Genomic DNA, 21148 nt, shown 5'->3' on the forward strand with positions numbered 1-21148 from the left:
TCAAGTAGGCCAAGTTAGGGTTTTTGGTTTTTTATCGACGCCGAGGCATCAAGTAGGCCAAGTTAGGGTTTTTGGTTTTTTATCGACGCCGAGGCATCAAGCAGGCCAAGTTAGGGTTTTTGGTTTTTTATCGACGCCGAGGCATCAAGTAGGCCAAGTTAGGGTAGGCATCAAGTAGGCCAAGTTAGGGTTTTGGGTTTTTTATCGACGCCGAGGCATCAAGTAGGCCAAGTTAGGGTTTTTGGCTTTTTATCGACACCGAGGCATCAAGTAGGCCAAGTTAGGGTTTTTGGCTCTTTATCGACGCTGAGGCATCAAGTAGGCCAAGTTAGGGTTTTTGGCTCTTTATCGACGCCGATGCATCAAGTAGGCCAAGTTAGGTTTTTTGGCTTTTTATCGACGTCGAGGCATCAAGTAGGCCAAGTTAGGGTTTTTGGCTTTTTATTGACGCCGAGGCATCAAGTAGGCCAAGTTAGGGTTTTTGGCTCTTTATCGACGCTGAGGCATCAAGTAGGCCAAGTTAGGGTTTTTGGCTCTTTATCGACGCAGAGGCATCAAGTAGGCCAAGTTAGGGTTTTTGGCTCTTTATCGACGCCTAGGCATCAAGTAGGCCAAGTTAGGGTTTTTGGCTCTTTATCGATGCTGAGGCATCAAGTAGGCCAAGTTAGGGTTTTTGGCTTTTTATCGACACCGAGGCATCAAGTAGGCCAAGTTAGGGTTTTTGGCTTTTTATCGACGCCGATGCATCAAGTAGGCCAAGTTAGGGTTTTTGGCTCTTTATCGACGCTGAGGCATCAAGTAGGCCAAGTTAGGGTTTTTGGCTCTTTATCGACACCAAGGCATCAAGTAGGCCAAGTTAGGGTTTTTGGTTTTTTATCGACGCCGAGGCATCAAGTAGGCCAAGTTAGGGTTTTTGGCTCTTTATCGACGCTGAGGCATCAAGTAGGCCAAGTTAGGGTTTTTGGCTTTTTATCGACGCCGAGGCATCAAGTAGGCCAAGTTAGGGTTTTTTCTTTTTATCGACGCCGAGGCATCAAGTAGGCCAAGTTAGGGTTTTTGGCTTTTTATCGACGCCGAGGCATCAAGTAGGCCAAGTTAGGGTGTTTGGCACTTTATCGACGCTGAGGCATCAAGTAGGCCAAGTTAGGGTGTTTGGCACTTTATCGACGCTGAGGCATCAAGTAGGCCAAGTTAGGGTTTTTGGCTTTTTATCGACGCCGAGGCATCAAGTAGGCTAAGTTAGGGTTTTGGCTCTTTATCGACGCCGAGGCATCAAGTAGGGTCAAGTGATGGGTTTTTGGTTTTTTGTCGACGTCGAGGCATCAAGTAGGCCAAGTTAGGGTTTTTGGCTCTTTATCGACGCTGATGCATCAAGTAGGCCAAGTTAGGGTTTTTGGCTTTTTATCGACGCGGAGGCATCAAGTAGGCCAAGTTAGGGTTTTTGGCCCTTTATCGACACTGAGGCATCAAGTAGGCCAAGTTAGGGTTTTTGGCTCGTTATCGACGCCGAGGCATCAAGTAGGGTCAAGTGACGGGTTTTTGGCCTTTTATCGACGTCGAGGCATCAAGTAGGCCAAGTGATGGGTTTTTGGCTTTTTATCGACGTCGAGACATCAAGTAGGCATCAAGAATATCACAACATCAAGACTATCACAGCATCAAGAGTATCACAGCATCATCAGTACTACTAGAATGCCATAGTTTGACACAAATTGATCATAACAGCTGAGCATCACCGGACTACTAGAATTCCAAAGTTTGATACATAATCAACATAACCAAATCACTATCAACACTGGAGTAGCATAACTGGAGTAGCAGAACAACACAACATAGTTTCACAACACAACCAAAATGCCATAGTTTGATAAGACATCAACACAACCAAATCATCACCATTTTGCACCAGAGGCAGTCAAGTAATCCTTCATTCTGTTGCTGGGCTTCCTGACTCTCTGGGAACCATCACTTGGTCTTGGAGGCATGAAAGCTAACCTTGGTCCCTTTGCAGCAGCTGATGAAGATCTGGTTGCTGGTGCCTTACCCTTGGGAGCAGTTGGTGCCTTACTCTTGGGAGAAGATGATGAAGATTTACTAGCTATTGCCTTACCCTTGGGAGCAGCTGGCTGCCTCCTAGCTGGAGCAGCAGCAGATGTTGCCCTCCTTGCTGGAGCTGGACTGGAAGCAGATGTTGCCCTCCTTGATGATCCACCAGCAGTGGCAGCAGCAGAGGCTGCAGTCCTTGCTGGAGCTGGACTGGCAGCAGCAGAGGCTGCAGTCCTTGCTGGTGCTGGTGTGCTTCTACTATCATGTGGGTAAGAGCTGGTGCTTGGCTGCAATGAAACAAGTAGTTTAATATTAGTAAGCAACAAAGTAACAACAAATTTAGTCTTTCTCATAGTAGAGTGGTTACTTGATGTTTGTTCTTTCTCATAGCAAGTGCAGGCTTTAGAGCATCATGGCAATTGGTGTACCTATGGCCCACCTTTTTATAGTTGGAGCAGGTAATTGAGGCCATTCTTGAAGTGTCTTTGGGAGCTGGCTTCTCAAATTGGCCCTTTCTCCTCTTAGTCTGTGCTTTGCCCTTGTGTTCTTTGAAAATAGGAGCCTCAGTGTCCAAACTATCTGTCCTTGTCCACATGCCAGGGCCAGGTACATGATATATTATAGGACTGTAAGCTGCCAGGTACATAGGTTTTTTGAAGAAATCATGAACAAAGTCTTCTGGCTGAAGCTTAGCCTTGTGTATAGCAGAAACAACATGATTGCAAGGAACTGTTGTCATATCCCACTTATTACAACCACAAGTCCTTTGTGCTAGGTTGACAACATATGTTCTCTCCTCACTAGTAACTTGGAAAAGGTTGGGGCCAGCCATCAATGATTGGTAGTTTCTAGACCACTTCTTTGCTTCCTCCAATTTCTCTGCATATGTTGGACAAATCTCCCATATGACAGTCTGAGTCTTGGTTCTATTTGTATTAAACTTGACCATTAATTTGTTCTAATTCCATCAACCATGGTCCTTATTGGCTTAGCCCTGACATCTAGAACCCACTTGTTGAAAACCTCACTTAAGTTGTTAACTACTAAGTCTGTTTTGCAATTTGTGTCCATGGCATGTCTGGCCCAAGTGTGCTTTGGGATTTTACTAAGCCAAGACCATGCCGCCTCACACTCTCTCTTCAACTTATCCATTGCAACATTATAACCATGTTCAGTGTATGAGTAACTTGCTTCATCCATGTATTTCTTCAATTCTGGCCCTCTAAACCCAGCATTTTGAAAGTTCTGGTAAATGTGTCTGAGGCAAAACCTTTGTGGACAATTGGGAAAGACTCTGTTTATGGCTTTAAGGAGGCCCTGTGTGAATTTAAGTAAATCTAACTTAGTGACTACACCTAAATGATTGTGTAACTACTAGAAAGAACTAAATGATTGTGTACAGAAAGTAGCTACACCTAAATGCAAGTAACTACTAGAAAGAACTAAATGAACGCTAGCACAAGTGGATTTCATTACCTTCTGCCTATCAGAAATTATTGTGTAGTTGCCAAACTTCCCAGATTGGCCACCTAGTGCTACCTTCAGCTGATACAGAAACCAAGTCCAGGAATCTGTGTCCTCCTTATCAACAATTCCAAAAGCAATGGGAAAATATATTATTGTTCCCATCTCTTCCAGTAGCAGCAAGGATCTGTTGACCAGTAGTGAGCTTTATGAAGCATCCATCCAGACCTATAACAAGTTAACACATTAGGCAAACTATTTGAAAACACACATTATTCAAACACACATTAGATACCAAGGAATTACCTATGAATGGTCTGCAGCCACTCAGAAACCCTTCTTTGCATCCATTTAGGCAATAGAATAATCCATGAAACCTAGGGTTTGTGCTTGGATGCTCCCTCAAATGTCTTGTTGTCACTATACACCTTGAACCTGGATTAGTATCTAGCACAACCTGCAAATAATCCCTAATCCTGGTGTACTGGGCCTTCTGATCTCCTAACACAACATTCTTTGCTGCCTTCTTAGCCCTGTATGCCATGTGGGTTGATATTTCCACTCCATACTTGCTCTTTGCAGTGTTAATTATAGTAGTGATTGTTGTGCATGGGTCATTTCTGATTGCTTCCTCACAAAACTTTGCAACCCACTTAGCAGTAACTTTTGTGTTCTCTGACACAGAAGGACAAGTGTGCACCACATACTGCTTCCTTATGGTAAAAGTCTTCTCATTTGCAATCTGAGAAGCTGCTATATAAAAAGGGCATGTCTCATCTATGCATTGTGCTATAACCCTGTCATTGCAATTTCTATGGTACTCATAGTTCCTGTTTTGTGCAATGTGCATTGTTTGAAGTGCATTCCTGAACTGGTACACATCAATGAAGCAAAGATGCTTCACAAATTGCTCAGCTGGGTGAGCTCTATTCTCATCATACCATAACCTTTTCTTCATCTTCTTAGCTCTGCTTTTCCTGCCATTGGGCAAAACATATGCCAATGCCTCTGCACCATCATCATCTTCCACACCCAAGTCCATTGGTTTCTTGTCTTCATCATAAGATGGTATCCAGTCCTCCTCAAACAACTCCTCTACACTTGCATGTGATCTGCTTGTTGGGCCTTTGTGTGTTTCTTCTCCTTTTTCTTCTTCTGTCCATCTTGCCCTACCTGCTCCAGATTACTCTCTTCCTCCAGAGTACTCTCTTCATCCTCTTCCTCCTCTTCCTCCTCTTCTTCACTTTCAGGCTCATATAGTGCATCCTCCTCCTCTGTCTCATATATTTCCTCAACATCTATGTCCCCTTCAAAATGAAGGAGTGGATCTTCCCTCTGTGTTTTCATCTCCTCAAGCCTAGCAAGTATATCACCATATTCTTCCAAATCATCATCATCACTGTCCTCCTCATTATCCATCACTGCAGCTTTTCTCTTCAAAGAAGTGTCCTTCTCTTTATTTTTCTTATTCTTCCTAAACATTTGAATTTCCTTCCTCCTTGTCTCCTCCATAACCTTTTCAATTTCCATTTGCTCCTCTAAATTGATTATAGGATTTTCTTCCACCTGTACATAACCTAAAGCAAGTTGCTCCTCCAAATTGTTTGTGCTATGCTGTGTTTGAAACTGTATGGGCATGAATTGATTATAGGATTTTCTTCCACCTGTACATAACCTAAAGCAAGTTGCTCCTCCAAATTGTTTGTGCTATGCTGTGTTTGAAACTATATGGGCATTGGCTCCAGTTCTGCTGCTTCTGAACTTGCTGCTGCTACATGCACATTTCCTGCACTGAACAACACTCCTCCTTCATCTATCTGATATAGTTTGGGCTCTCCAATTTCTTCTAGAGGGATTTGCTGCTCAATAACATTGGAGCTGGTGTTTATAGTTGCAGCATTGGGAGAACTAGCCCCAACAACTGTCACATTCAATATCTTTTGATTTTGCAATGCTATGTTGTCTAGAATTTCCTCAAGCTTGTCATCATCATCTATTTCTTCCATTCCTTCTATACCTAGCCCAGGATCCCTGACATAGTACATGTAATCTATAAATCCATAACCTTCTATTTCTATCAATGCTACTAGGTTGTAAAATGTTATGTCTGACATCATCATAGATCTCTCAATCTTGTCTCTGTCATGGAAATGCATCCTCAATTCCCAAACCTCATCATCCAGACTGCAAATAATATAAAATACATAGCAATATAAGTGCTTAATTATAACTGAATAACACTAATGAAACAACTCATGTCAGTGCAGTAATACAATCCTTTGTCACTTATAAAGCAGATAATAAGATAACTCATTTAACAGTGAAGCTAACCAAATGTCTAATTTCACTCCAATTAACAGTGTACCTAAAATAAACTGAATAACAAAGCACAAACATGCATTTTTCTAAGTTAATAATATCATAATCATATACTATACCAGGATAACTTTGCTGCTCGTTTATAAAATCAACTTATTTGTCAACTAATCTAAAAATGTCAACCCTAGGGCACATGACAAACAAATCACAGAATCTGAACTAATCTAAATTATGTCAACCCTAGAGCACATGACAACAAATCCACAACATCTACTCCATCTGATAGGATAGAGCAATATGGACCCTAACCCTAGAGTACACTAGCAACACAATTGAATGGGAGTACTCATTGAATGGAGAACGGGAAGGGGAAGAGCACAGAAAAGTGGATCTCACTATATGCCGCCGTAGGATGACCCGATGTGTTGGCTTCCCGTCGGATTGGCCTTCACCGTCGCGGCGAATGCTCTCGTCGCCCGGTATTCCATCGAATACTGCAGGTCCTCCTCCTCTGATTCCTCCGTCGGCTTGCTAGGGTTCGAGCTCCCGCAAAGCTCGCCTGGATCCACTGCGGGTCCTCCTCCGCTGCCGGGCAGAGCGCCGCCACCAGCAACTCTACCTTTCACCGGCTATGCATCTCTGCAGTGCGAGGGCCAAGGGGGCGATGGCGGCGGGAGCGAGGGGGAGGGGGCGACGGCGGCGGGAGCGAGGGGGAGGGGGCGACGACGGCGGGAGCGAGGGGGAGGGGGCGACGACGGCGGGAGCGAGGGGGAGGGGGCGACGGCGGCGGGAGCGAGGGGGAGGGGGCGGCGGCGGCGGGAGCGAGGGGGAGGGGGCGGCGGCGGCGGGAGTGAGGGGGAGGGGGCGGCGGCGGCGGGAGCGAGGGGGAGGGGGCGGCGGCGGCGGGAGTGAGGGGGAGGGGGCGACGGCGGCGGGAGCGAGGGGGGTGGGGAAGAAGAATGGGGAAATAGAGACGGATGCGGGGATGACTAAAGACGAGACCTAACGCGCCGTCTAACGCCGTCTGCCGGCTGTCGGGACGGCCTGGAGTGCCATGTAGGCGAAAAATGGGCCCCAGTTGTCATAAACTCACTTAACTCAGCCCAATCCGCCGATCAGCGGTTTTTGCAAAAGAATTACGCTAGACGTGGTGCTGTCTGCAGCGAATCTGTATCCTAGTGTTTTTCGCAAACCTAGCCCTCAAAGTGGTGGTTTTATGCAATTTACCCTATTTTGTAGCATTTGGAAAGTACAAGACCATCATGCATGTAAGCGAAAAGCATAAAAATGGATAAATCTCATCTGGATCTATCTTTTCTTCAACTGCAACATCTTCAAAATCGGTTTTCAAATTGATTTAAATTTCAGTCAAACTTGCATATTTTCACACTTGCTAAACCAAATAAAACAGAGAGCCTTTGTCGAAAAAGAGAGTAAAACACAGAGTAGAATGACACAACCGAGCTGCTGCTGGAGACTTGCCACCACAGTGTGTGGCGGCAGGGCCCACCAGCCCATCCAATTCCGTTGCAGCAGCTGGTCTCGTTGGTAATTCCAGGGCTGCCGCCTACTATAGTGGCGGCAGGTCCCGCCGCCTCACCCCGTGGCGGCAGGTGCCACGTGTCGGCTGGTGCGCCAGCCGCCATGGCCTAGCTAGTCTCTTTTGTCAAAAAAATTCAGAGGTAGTCTTTTTTGTCAATTTGACTCTGCAGATGGTCGTTTTGAACAAAAAATCTCATCCTTGTCTCTACTCTTCTCCAAGTCCATGCACTTCGGTGAATCCATCCACCCACCCACCAGTCCACCACCCATCTCTCGCCGCCGCCCGCGGCTCTGGTGCAAGGAGAGCATCAGCAAATGGCATGTAGCGGTGTCACAAATAAGCAAGGAGCATCAGGTCCACTTCGAGAGGATATGCAACACATGGAGCTAGCTTCAGGTGGGGCAGAAAACAGAGGTACTGCATTTTCTATATTGTAGTTTTTTCACGGTTTGCCCTAACGCTCTACGTGCTCAATAGTGTATGAAGCAACACCAATCATTTTTCACTCAACAGAATGCACAACTTGTAAACTCCTACTCATGGCAATTAGTTTGCATTTTTGTACTGGCAACATTTTATATTTTTGACCACGAAATAATAATGGCAAATTATGATGTGTTTCCCATGGCGACTTAAAGATGCGTTTGCCATGTCATCTTCAATTTTGTTGGCATGTCAACTAAATTTTTGACACCATGGCAATTAGTAGTTCTTTTTTTGTTTTGTTACATGACAACTTTGGATATGTATATTTTATTTCTAAAACGACAAATTATCATCCCACTACCTGGTAGCTTTTGTTCACAACACATGGCAAGCCATTTTGAATTATCATGGCAACCAATACAATTAAGGTGGCAATTAGGTAGCAGAAAAAAGACCCATCATAACATATCAATTAGTGGCAATAAAATGCGAATCAACCTGTGGTTGAGTTGGTTAGGTGGACAGTGGTATCCCGAACCCACCATGGTTCAAATCCTGGTGCTCGCATTATTCCTGGATTTATTTCAGGATTTCCGGCGATGCGCTTTCAGTGGAAGGAGACGTTCCCGTCGACGACGAGGCGCCTACGGTGACGACTTCGTAAATCTCAAGATAATATGCCGGCTCAGTCTCTCGGAGGTGCTCATAGGGGTAGAGTGTGCGTGTGTGCGTTCATAGGGATGAGTGTATGCGCGTGTATATGAGTGCTTGTGTCTGTACTAATGCTCAAAAAAAATTAGTGGCAATAAAATGGAAACCTAAACGATTAAGCTATGGGTACTATTAGGTTCATTGCCATGGTCTATATAGCAATCGTTTTTGAATTTTTCATGTCAACATCACACACATTTTCTAAATTTGCCATCATATTCGAAAAAAAAACTAAACTTTGCCAGGTGAAACATCACAACAATTTCAGATTTTGCCATCATGAATGGAAACAAAAACATTCTAAATTTTCCATGTGACCTATGCAAAACTTTTCTAAAATTTCCATGTCTTAGAAAACAAATTTTTCCAAAGTTGTCATGGTGTGTACACCATTTTTCTCTTTCAAAATTTGCCATGTTTCCATGATTTTCCAGATTTTATATTACAAACAATATTACTTGCCTTGATGTACAACTATATTTGCCATATGATCATTACATCTTTTCCTACAAACTGCTATGCCTTACAAAACACAAATCTTCAAACATTGCCATGTCACAGTTACAAGTTTTCCCAATTTGCCACGATTCAGGAAAATAATTGTCTAAATTTTCCATGCGACTTTATTTTTTATTTTTTCTCTAACCTTGCTTTCATTCATGAAAATTAGTTTTGTACTCCCTCTATAAAGAAATATAAGATCATTCAGATCACTAATATTAACATTTTCTAAAATTTGCCATACTTTAGAGGACAAAATCCCTACATTTGCCATGATTTAGGAACACCATTTTTTTCTTCTAAATTTGTCATCTGCCTATAAATTTTGCATGAGTTAGAGAACAAACTTCTAATTTTACCATGAGTACCATGCCTTTTCATGTATATAATATTAGATAGTTGTTTTGATGGCAAATTTTAGTATATGTTGACTTTTTATCTGGTTAGGTTTGCTTCATAGACATGGCAATTTTTAGCTGAAAGAATATGGGACTCAGGATTTTTTTTCTTCCCGATTTTAATTGATTTTTGTTTTCCAAAGTTCATAATATAGCACAAGGTTCTGGCTATATGAGCCTGACCCTTTTCAGCCTCGCGATCGTGCAGGTGCGTTAGCGTGTTCGCTCACTGGCAAAAGTCTTCGCATCGCATGGGGCCGTTCTGATGTTGTACGCGCTCGGGTGTCACACGCTCGCTTGGATAGCTGGATGATCGATGCCAGCCGGCGTTCACGCAAAATACACTTCTGGGCTGGCAAGCGTCCAAAAACTAAATCTCACATGAGATGTGAATTATAAAATTATTCACAACTATTTATCTTCACATAATTAGATTAGAGATGCAGGCGGACAATGTCCACATCTATATATTGGTGCACATTTTAATTATGCTCATGCTGACAGATACAGACACGCGAATGCAGTCGAATGCCTAAATTAGATGCTATTTCATATCAAGCCTCTTTGAGGGGACTCAATTTAACAGGGGTCAAGATTTCCGGTTTTGAAACAGAGGGATAAAGAGTAAGGGAGTGCCTAGGACTCATCTAGATGAGATATAATTTGGTCTCATCCACCTGAAAACAAAAACAGATACTATACACAGTAGTATTACAACCCACGTCAGCACACACGTATTTTATAGTATCACATCTAATGACTATAAAGGTAAATGAGACATAACTAAAACTCAGCTAGATGAGTTCTAGCAAAACCGAAAGAGTAAACTTTGCATGAATTTGAGAGACAGAAAACATTTCTTTCTCAAATAAGTGCCGTATGATATTTTTGAACAATATTCAAAGTTTCAGACTTGTCTCTGCATAGAATGCCACTTGAAGTGCAGGAGGAGAAAAGACCACCAGAATTCACCGCAGGCAATAGAAACGTTGCCCATACCAGTCGACATGCTTACAAAGAAGCCATGTCGCGCTTCCGAAGCTTGCTTGAGTAAATTTGAGAGACGAAAAACATTTTTTTCTCAAATAAGTGCAGTACTATGATTTTTCCGAACAAATATTCAAAGTTTCAGACTTGTCTGTTGCCTCTGCATATAATGCCACTTGAACTGCAGAAGAAAAGACTAGCAGAATTCACTAAAGGCAATAGAAACGTTGCCCATACCAGTCGACATACCAGTCGACATACTTACGAAGAGGCCGTGCTGCGTTTCCGAAGCTTGATTGGTCTTGCAAAACGCTCTCCCTGTGCATGACCATATACTCGCCCGCCACAAATGTAGCCCTGTCCATAGGGCGCCACGCTTTGCGCCGGATGTTGTACGCGTCGATTCGGCCGTCCAACTGCTTGAGCAAGAGCTCCTCGCCCTCCTCAGCATCCTCCACCGGGCTATCCGTCAAGAACGTCCACGACAGGTCGGACCCGTCCCAGTTGATCAGGCTGATCCTTTCCTTGAGCCGCCAGCTCCCTCGGGCTCGGGGACCGCCGGAGTGGTCGTCGAGCACCCACAACTCCATCGTGCGGGAGCCAAGGTAGTTAGAGTTGGGATTCGGAGTTGGATCAGTTTTTCTTAGACAAAATCGAGTCGTAAGATCAAGTCGTGGAATCGAGGACTCTACTAGATTTACTTAAATAAAATATTTTGTATGCACACAATAAATTTATATGAGTTCTATAGAGTTTTAACACTAAATATGGAGCAAAGAACATACACATCAATGCTAGTTGTATTCCACTTCTTTTTATGGCTAACCTATCATGTAGCTCGCATGTATGAAACATATATGAGAGGGAAATATATAGAAAATTTAAACCTGCAATGCATGAAATTTACTAATGTTCTTTTTAGAGTGCGTGAATAGTTGATCACTTGTCTATTTGACCTACAATGCTAAACCGTGAAGGGTCTTGCTCTCCTTCTCTGATCAATCTTGAAGCATCCTCCTTTTCACGCCAATTCCATATGTCGACAAGCCTGATCCTCGATTTCGATCTAGGGTTTCTAAGAGCTGGATCAAAGGTGTCCGCGGCTGAGCGTTTGGATTTGGGAGGGAAATAAAGGTCCATGAGGTATATGAAAAAGGGTTTGGATGATGGCATACTATTTTGCTGCAACTAAAAAAACGGCTTAGATAAGTTAGTAGAATCAAATGTAGTCCATAGCATAGTCGGGATTGTACAGTTTTGTACAGGATTCTATGATTTGGATCGTGACTCAACATGGATTCTACCTGATCCGGATTCATAGTGGGATTTGGATCGACATGCTTCCGTAGGGTCGTGAAGTCGTAGGATTCTAGCAGTCGAATCGGGATTCTGACTACCTTGGCGGGAGCATAGATCGACGGAGAAGACGCCGAGCTTCCCGCATGGCAGCACGCTGATCCGCGTCATCATCTCATAGAATGGTCGTCCATGGCGTTCTGGTGTCTCCATCCACCAGAACTTCTCACGCGTCGTGTCGAACGTGAGCAGCCGCGGCGTCGACGACGTTTCCGGTCCCATGGAATGTACCGGCCAGTGCAGGTTGTCGTGTAGCCTAATGAAGCAGCTGTGAGGGTGTCTGCTCATAAGGATCCTCGGAGGCGCCGCATCTGCGTGTGCAGAGCTCTCCTCCAGGAAGGAGATCTCACGCCAGACGGCATCGCCGACTGTCGGTGTCAAAACCGACGGATCTCGGGTAGGGGGTCCCGAACTGTGCGTCTAAGGTGGATGGTAACAGGAGGTAGGGGACACGATGTTTTACCCAGGTTCAGGCCCTCTTGATGGAGGTAAAACCCTACGTCCTGCTTGATTTATTCTTGATGATATGAGTATCACAAGAGTTGATCTACCACGAGATCGGAGAGGCTAAACCCTAGAAGCTAGCCTATGGTATGATTGTCTGTTGTCCTAAGGACTAAAATCCCTCCGGTTTATATAGACACCGGAGGGGGCTAGGGTTACATAAGGTCGGTTACAAAGGAGAGATATACATATCCATATTGCCTAGCTTGCCTTCCACGCCAAGTAGAGTCCTATTCGGACACGAGACGAAGTATTCAATCTTGTATCTTCATAGTCCAACAGTCCGGCCAAAGGATATAGTCCGGCTGTCCGGAGACCCCCTAATCCAGGACTCCCGCAGTAGCCCCTGAACCAGGCTTCAATGACGACGAGTCCGACGCGCAGTGTTGTCTTCGGCATTGCAAGGCGGGTTCCTCCTCCGAATACACCACGAAAGAATTTAAATACAAGGATAGTGTCCGACCCTGCAAAATAAGTTCCACATACCATCGTAGAGAGAATACTATTTCCACAAATCTAATCAGCTGACATGTTTCGGCAACATGACATCATGCCGTGGCCCGGTGATTATTCAAACCGTTTCCTTTAACTAGCCCCGCACATAACGCGAGGCAGTTTCTTGACACGTCTTGTCAAAGTAGAGATCATGTCCCCCTTATTACGGGATTCTCATCAATACGGGCGTGGGTAACCCAACCGCGCCATCAATTACGGCGCTTGAAGGATAATTGAGTTTTACCAGGCTAGTGGGGGGCGCATAGTTTTGACCGCCCTTATAAAGGGATAAGGTTTATCCTTTTTCTACCCACGCCTTCTTCCTCCTTGATCATCCATTCTCACACACTCGAGCTCCAACGCCCAAGTCCACATCCTTCTCCTCAACCTTCTCCAAACATGTCCGGAGCGGGAGGCAAGTTGATTGCTTCCTCTGTCACGGAGGGACACATCAAAAAGCTGCGCGGAGCCGGATACTTATCCGCGAATATCGCGCATCGGCTGCCCGCTGCGGGGCAGATCGTCCCCACCCCGGAACCTCACGAGAGGGTAGTCTTCCTCCACCACTTCCTCCGCGGACTGGGGTTTCCCCTCCATCCATTCGTCCGCGGTCTTATGTTTTACTACGGTTTGGACTTTCATGATCTAGCCCCGAACTTCATCCTAAACATTTCGGTGTTCATCGTCGTGTGTGAGGCTTTCCTCCGCATCCGTCCCCACTTCGGCATGTGGCTGAAGACCTTCAATATCAAGCCGAAGGTGGTGGGAGGCCAACAAGCAGAATGCGGCGGAGCCATGGTGGGCAAGATGCCCAATGTTATATGGCTTGAAAACTCCTTCGTGCAGACCATAAAGGGGTGGCAATCGGCGTGGTTCTACATCACCGAGCCGCGCGACACCAACTAGGTGGCGGCCCCCGAGTTTCGATACGGAATCCCCACGCGGCTCACCTCCTGGAAAGAGAAGGGCTTGTCCTGGGGTTCATCGGTGGAGCTGGACAGACTCCAGAAATGTATCCGGAATATGGCAAGCAAGAAGGTCAAGCTTGTCAACATAGTCCAGGTCATGCTCTTCCGCCGGATCCTCCCGTGTCAACAACGGGATTTTAACTTATGGGAGTTTGACCCGGCCCGACACTAGACTCTAAGCGAGCTCTTCGACATGACGCACAAGGACGTCTGGAGGGTGCTATTCAAGGGCGCCGAGGTCCCTCCTTCTCTTACCGAGGACCGCGGGCTAAGCGGGAAGCGCCTAGCGCATTCGGTGAGTTCTATACATCCGGTAGGATATTTATTTCCCCTAGCTTAACCATGTGCGGGGTCTGAGCTCCATGCCTTTGACAGGACTTGGTGGAGACGTCGGGACAGATTAACTGTCCGGCCCCTCTGCCTGAAGACACTGCGGACGCTCTCCTGACGGAGATGCTGACTCCGGCTCCTTACAAGGTGCCGGAGAAGACCAAGAAGGTCAAGGGAACCCGAAAGAGTTCCCGGCGCCAGGTGTTATCGGACTCATCGTCCGATAACTCCGTGATGCACTCCTCCCTCGAAGACGAGGAGGAAGATGAAGATGCTCCCCCTTCAGTCGGGGGAGACAAGAAAAGGAAGGCCGCCCCGACCGGGGGGGGCCCGAAGGGTCCAAGAAGGGGAGGACCCTCCTTCCGGACTACTCCATCACCGCCGCCGAAGGCGAAGACGAGTGGCTGCTCAGGGCCAAGCGCCTGGCGAAGTCGTAAGTATTCACATACCAGAGTAACTCATAGCATACCTTTGTCGCACTGCTTCTCCTAATGCCGAATATGATTATGCAGACCGCCCCAAGCCCGTATCGACGTATCTTCGTCGGGAGGCTCCTTGGACTCGTCGGATATGGATAGAGATCCACTTCCGACCGCCACCTCCCCTTGCCCTACGGACAATGCCGAGGTATTGTCTCAAGAGGCACCGGGTCAAGGGGAGACAATCCCGGAGGCGCCTCGAGGCAACCTTCCGGACTCCAGGAGCAGAGGGAGTAAGGCTCCCGAGGTCTCTGAGTTCGCCCCTCAGCCGAACACCGAGCCGGAACCTCCAGTGGTTCCGGACTCGGGCAGGCGGCCTCCTTCCAAAAGGGGCAAGACGCCTGTGTCGGTGACCTCTACCCATCCAGGGGCACCGGACAATCTGCTGGGAGCGCTTCACAGCGCTTCCATCGACGAAGAGCACCGCACTATTATGAGTGCGGTGATCCAGAAGGTTCAGTCCGCCAAGAGCGGACTGACTGAAGCCTGTGCCAGCCTTCTAACAGGCTTTGAGGTAAGTATTTGAAATATAGGAAAAATATTACCGCATAGACAGTAGCCCCTGATGCTCTGTTCGGTGTTCACAAAGAAAAGCCGAATAGAGGATCAAATAATATCGCAGGAGTCTAATATAAGTATGTCTATATGCGTATGCAGGCTTCGCTGCTGGCCTCTGCCGCACTGACTGCGGAGGTCGCCGCACTGAAGCAGGACCTCGAAGGGTCCAAGAAAGAGCTCGGCCTTGCCAAGAGGCAGCTCGAGGAGAATAAAGATAAGTAATACCTAGTACGTAGATATGTATATATATAAAAGGGATGCGATTGCAAAATGACAGGATTATCTGTGATTTGCCAGGGGCCACGACCGAAGTGGCAACCCTGAAGCAAGCGCTATTCGAGGCTGAAAACAATGCAGCCCAGGAGCGCACCGAGCGGGAAAAACAAGAGGCACGGGTGGGCAAGGTGCAGCAAGAGCTCCACGCTCTCGTGACGAAGTACGAGGCGTTGGAGCTTGACTTGAAGACACGAGAGTTCGAGCTTGCCGCGGCCCTTGAGAGTTCAAAGAGTGCCAAGGCCGAAGCCCAAAAGGCCCTCCAGGAGATTGATGCGATGAAGAAGATAGCGGCGGGTAAGGCATTCTATATGCAAAGCAAGCATGTGAAAGTAAATTACTTGTTACTTACCCGAATACGGAGCTCTCTAGGAGCATTCGCAGATTTGCCCCATAGCGTGTCGGATGCCGCACAGTTTTACCAGGCCGAGGAGGGAAGCTCAACGGAGAAGCTGTTCTGGTTTCAGTATACTAGGACCGAACACCCGATGCCTCTGAGCGACCAGCTGAAGCAACTGGTCAAGCTGCACAAGGCGGCCGAACAGGCCATGAAGGGCTTTATAGTTCGGATGTGGCCTGGCGGCGCCCTTCCCAACAGCTACTTCGGCCTGGTGAGGCGGCTTGTGGATGCCTGCCCACGGCTGGAAGTCATCAAGCGGTCCGTCTGCATCGAAGGTGCACATCGGGTTTTCGCTCGTGCGAAGGTGCACTGGGCTAAGATGGACGCCGTGAAGCTGGTGAAGGAGGGGCCACCACAGGGCAAGGAGCATCGCCGCCCCGAGATGTACTATGAGGGTGTCCTGAAGGGTGCCCGTCTTGTAGCGGACGAGTGTGCGAAAGATGTAATATTCGAATAAACTTGCTCGTGTAATCCTGTATTATGAAAACTTGTTCATATGCGCTATGCAACGCTTGTATGAATTTAAAATATTACCTTCTGTTCAGCTGTTTATTAAATCTAAGAGATGGCTAGTCGTCGGCTTCTGCCCCCACGCCACGAGTGCTGGGGTGTTCGGGATAAACCTGAGCACTCTTGTTCCCATTTTTGCGTCCTTCGAGGGAGGTGCTCAGCACAACGAACAAGGCAATCAGACTATAATGCGTTATCACTCTCACTTAGTCATAGAATTATATAATTTTAAATTTCGGCGAAGCCCCTAGTATTCGAAAGCCCGAATTCGGGGCGCAATAGATGCCTTAAGCCAGACGGGGCTGACTCCTCGCTCTAAGCGGCATAAGTCTTTAGGGACTTGAAACCTCTTGAACAGCGACCAGTCTCTCGCCTTATCATGACAGCCAGTTTTAGCTTTCTCTACTGAGGTGCTTAGCCCAGCAGAACCGGGACACAATCGCAATAGTTCTCCCAGTGCTACCTTAGCCGATATAGCGGAATGTAAGATACCAAAACATGGGAGCCGGGCAAACCCAACTATTGACCCAAGACATGATTCGGAGCTGATGCATATAATGCTATAAGTTCGGGGTGCCGCACTGTCGAAAGTGTTCGGACTTCTCACGCCGTATTATGGGGTATGCTTAAGCCCCTAGCTTATTGGCCGTACCAGAGTGTACGGGTGCTAAATGTCATGAATGAACATATATATGTATATATATAGAAAGGAAGAATGCAATAATAGTCTTAATGCTATGCATTGTTTATTCAAAAATGTGCGCTTGAGCAGAATGATACAAGTAGTGCGATAAGCAAAAAGTAGGACTATTTGACATGTCCCTTCCAAGGGCGAGTTGAGGAATAGTATTAAAGCAAGTATTTCACTCGTTATCGTAATCCACCTGGGAGTTCTGTGGTGTGACGTAGCTCTCTACCTCCTTGGTTGCTGCATCATGTGTTTGTTAATCATGCTGCCGGACAGGGTTTCCAGAGATTAAAGTCCTGAAAGAGAAAAATAACAAAGCGGGAAGCCCCTAGTGCGGTTTAAGCCGCGTCTTGGGGCGTGCCGTAGTTGTGCCCCCTCCCCACCTGTGCCCATGGTATTTTTAATGCGTAATTATGTACGTGTGGCACGGATTTTGCTGTTTGGCTGGGACCGGGGTGGGGGCCGCATTGCTATGCGAGCTCGGAACGTGCCAGGCGGTCCTGTTGCCGATTATTCCGGGCGCGCTTGAAGGTGTCCGGGTCCTTAATCGCCGAACTAGTGGATTGCCTTAAGAGGCTGCTTTGCGCTTCTGCTGTGAGGGCCGCAGTGTGCTCCTCCGTGCGGAGAGAGCGCTCTGTGTTTCCATTGACTGTGATGACCCCCCGAGGTCCTGGCATCTTGAGCTTGAGATATGCATAATACGGTACCGCATTGAATCTCGCAAATGTGGTTTGCCCGAGCAGTGCATGATAGCCACTGCGGAATGGGACTATGTCGAAGATTAACTCTTCGCTTCGGAAGTTATACGGAGATCCGAAGACCACTTCCAGTGTTACTGAGCCTGTGCAATGGGCCTCTACACCTGGTATGACGCCTTTAAATGTCGTTTTTGTGAGTTTGATCCTTGAGGGGTCTATACCCATTTTGCGCAATGTGTCCTGATAAAGCAGGTTCAGGCTGCTGCCGCATCCATAAGGACTCGAGTGAGGTGAAATCCGTCAATGATTGGGTCCAGGACCAATGCAGCGAATCCGCCATGACGGATACTAGTGGGGTGGTCCCTGCGGTCGAAGGTGATCGGACAGGAAGACCATGGGTTGAACTTTGGGGCGACTGGCTCCAGCGCATATACGTCCCTAAGCGCACGCTTCCGCTCCCTCTTGGGGATGTGGGTTGTGTATATCATGTTCACCGTCCGCACTTGTGGGGGGAACCTCTTCTGTCCTCCGGTGTTCGGCTGCCGGGGCTCCTCCTCGTCATCGCTATGTGACCCCTTATCTTTGTTTTCGGCATTTATCTTGCCGGCCTGCTTGAACACCCAACAATTCTTGTTGGTGTGGTTGGCTGGCTTGTCGGGGGTGCCGTGTATTTGACACGAGCGATTGAGTATACAGTCCAAACTGGACGGGGCCCGGAGTGCTTCTTTTGAATGGCTTTTTCCGCTGACCGGGTTTAGAGCCTTTGAATCTGGCATTGACTGCCGTATCCTCGGTATTGTCGCTGTTAATGCGGCGCTTATGTTTGTTGTGACGTGACCTGCCATTGCCATCATTGGTATCCGAAGTACCATGGTTCTTTGATATGTTATTGCTGCGAGCCAGCCAGCTGTCTTCTCCCGCACAAAAGCGGGTCATGAGTGTCGTGAGGGCTTCCATAGATTTCGGCTTTTCCTGACCAAGGTACCGGGCGAGTCACTCGTCATGGATGTTGTGCTTAAAAGCTGCTAGGGCCTCTGCATCCGGACAGTCAACGATTTGATTTTTCTTTGTTAGGAACCGTGTCCAGAATTGCCTGGCCGATTCCTCTGGCTGCTGAATTATGTGGCTCAAGTCATCGGCATCTGGTGGTCGCACGTAAGGGACCTGGAAGTTGTCGAGGAATACGGCTTCCAGATCCTCCCAACAGCCAATGGACTCTGCTGGCAAGCTATTGAGCCAATGCCGAGCTGGTCCTTTGAGCTTGAGTGGGAGGTATTTAATGGCGTGTAGATCATCACTGCGGGCCATGTGGATATGCAGGAGGAAATCCTCGATCCATATCGCAGGATCTGTTGTGTCGTCGTATAATTTTATATTTACGGGTTTGAAACCCTCTGGGATTTGATGATCCATTACTTCGTCTGTGAAGCATAGGGGGTGTGCGGCGCCTCTGTACTGGGCTATGTCGCGACGCAGCTCGAATGAGTCTTACCCGCTGTGTTCGGCTCGGCCGGACTTATTTTTACTGTATCCGGCGTGACGATTATCGTCTCGCATAGTGGCGCGCCCTCGTGATCCGTAGATCGATCTTGCATGTTTTGCTTTGTCCTCCAATATGTCTCGTAGGTCTGGCGTATTTCTCCATGCCTTTTTATTTGAATGGCGTCAGGGTGCGGGCTGAGCTTTTGGCTGGAATGCCTCTCTGTCGCGGCCACGAGGTGGCCGATCAGCCGGCCGCGTCATACGCCGGGGATGTAGGTTTCAGTGCTTCCTCCTCCAGTCGGGGTAGCAATCTGCACTTTGGGTAATTCTTGGAGGGGCGTTCGAGTTTATATTCCTCGGCTGCCAGGACTTCAGTCCATCTGTCAGCTAGCAAATCTTGATCAGCTTGAAGCTGCTGCTGCTTTTTCTTAAGGCTATTTGCCGTGGCTATAAGCCGGCGCTTGAAGCGCTCTTGTTCGACGGGATCCTCTGCCACAATGAATTCGTCATCGTCGAGGCTTGCCTCATCTTCGGAGGGAGGCATGTAATTATCATCCTCCGCCTATCCATCTGCCGCTCTCTCAGGAGGGTTGGCTCCTCCATCCTCCTGCTCTAAATCTTGCTGGAGGGGATTGTTGTTGTCTTCGGCACTGTCCGGAGTGCTATTATCTCCGGTGCCGGTATCACCACTTTTGCCTTGGCGGGACTTAGAGCGGCGCCGCTGACGCCGGCGCTTGGGTTGCTTCTTGGAGGGGTCATCCTCTGTTGTCTCGTCGCCATTGCCTTCTTTGGGTGTGTCCACCATGTATATATCGTATGATGAGGTGGCTGTCCAGTGCCCTGTGGGCAGTGGTTCCTCTTCGTCTCCTGCATCGTCGTCCATACCGTCGATGTCTTCGGAGTCGAAGTCGAGCATGTCGGTTAAGTTGTCGACAGTGGCTACTAAGTGGGTGGGTGGGCGGCGAATTTCTTCGTCATCCGCATCCTAATCCCGCCGGACATAGTTCGGCCAGGATCCTCCTGACAAGGAGAGAGACCTTAATGAGTTCAGTATGTCGCTGAAGGGCGAGTGCTGAAAAATATCCGCGGAGGTAAACTCCATGATCGGTGCCCAATCGGATTCGATAGGAATGGGCGCAGGCGGTTCGGAGTCCGTGGCCGGAGAAGTATCCAGCAGTTTGGCAGCACGGCTCCCGTGAAGGGTAAGGTCGATATTCGGCTAGATCACTGCTGAGGATACGGCCTTCGTGACGGGGTCTATCCACCCGTCCATGGATGACGCAACTGGCTCCGAATTGAGGCTCAGAGCGGCTGCCGATGTGATCTCCTGAATACGGTCCGATAGTAGAGCTAAATCATACTCATCGTGACCGCGTGGCGCACAAGGCAGGGGCTCGAATCCGTCGAAAATCAAGTCTCCGTGGATATCGGCCATGTAATTTAAGCCTCCAAATCTGACCTGGTGGCCAGGGGCGTAACTTTCAATCTGCTCCAGATGGCCAAGCGAATTGGCCCGCAGTGCGAAGCCGCCAAACACAAAGATCTGTCCGAGGAGAAAAGTATCACCTTGGACTGCATCGCTATCGATGATAGTAGGAGCCATCAAGCCTAACGACGACGACACAGAGGAACTCTCAATGAAAGCACCAATGTCGGTGTCAAAACCGGCGGATCTCAGGTAGGGGATCCCGAACTATGCGTCTAAGGCGGATGGTAACAGGAGGCAGGAGACACGATGTTTTACCCAGGTTCGGGCCCTCTTAATGGAGGTAAAACCCTATGTCCTGCTTGATTTATTCTTGATGATATGACTATTACGAGAGTTGATCTACCACGAGGCTAAACCCTAGAAGCTAGCCTATGGTATGATTGTCTGTTGTCCTACGGACTAAAACCCCTCTGGTTTATATAGACACCGGAGGGGGCTAGGGTTACACAAGGTCGGTTACAAAGGAGGAGATATACATATCCGTATTGCCTAGCTTGCCTTCCACGCCAAGTAGAGTCCTATC

At 47.6% G+C, this 21148-nt stretch overlaps 1 pseudogene; it reads right to left on the minus strand.

Moving 5' to 3' along the window:
- Window positions 1-1892: 1892 nt before the first annotated feature.
- Window positions 1893-5148, minus strand: LOC147984383 (uncharacterized; annotated as a pseudogene).
- Window positions 5149-21148: the final 16000 nt, after the last annotated feature.

Source organism: Triticum urartu, chromosome 2A (genome assembly GCF_056163025.1).
Source record: "Triticum urartu cultivar PI428250 chromosome 2A, HENAU_Tu73, whole genome shotgun sequence".
In the NCBI taxonomy this organism is placed as follows: Eukaryota; Viridiplantae; Streptophyta; class Magnoliopsida; order Poales; family Poaceae; genus Triticum; species Triticum urartu.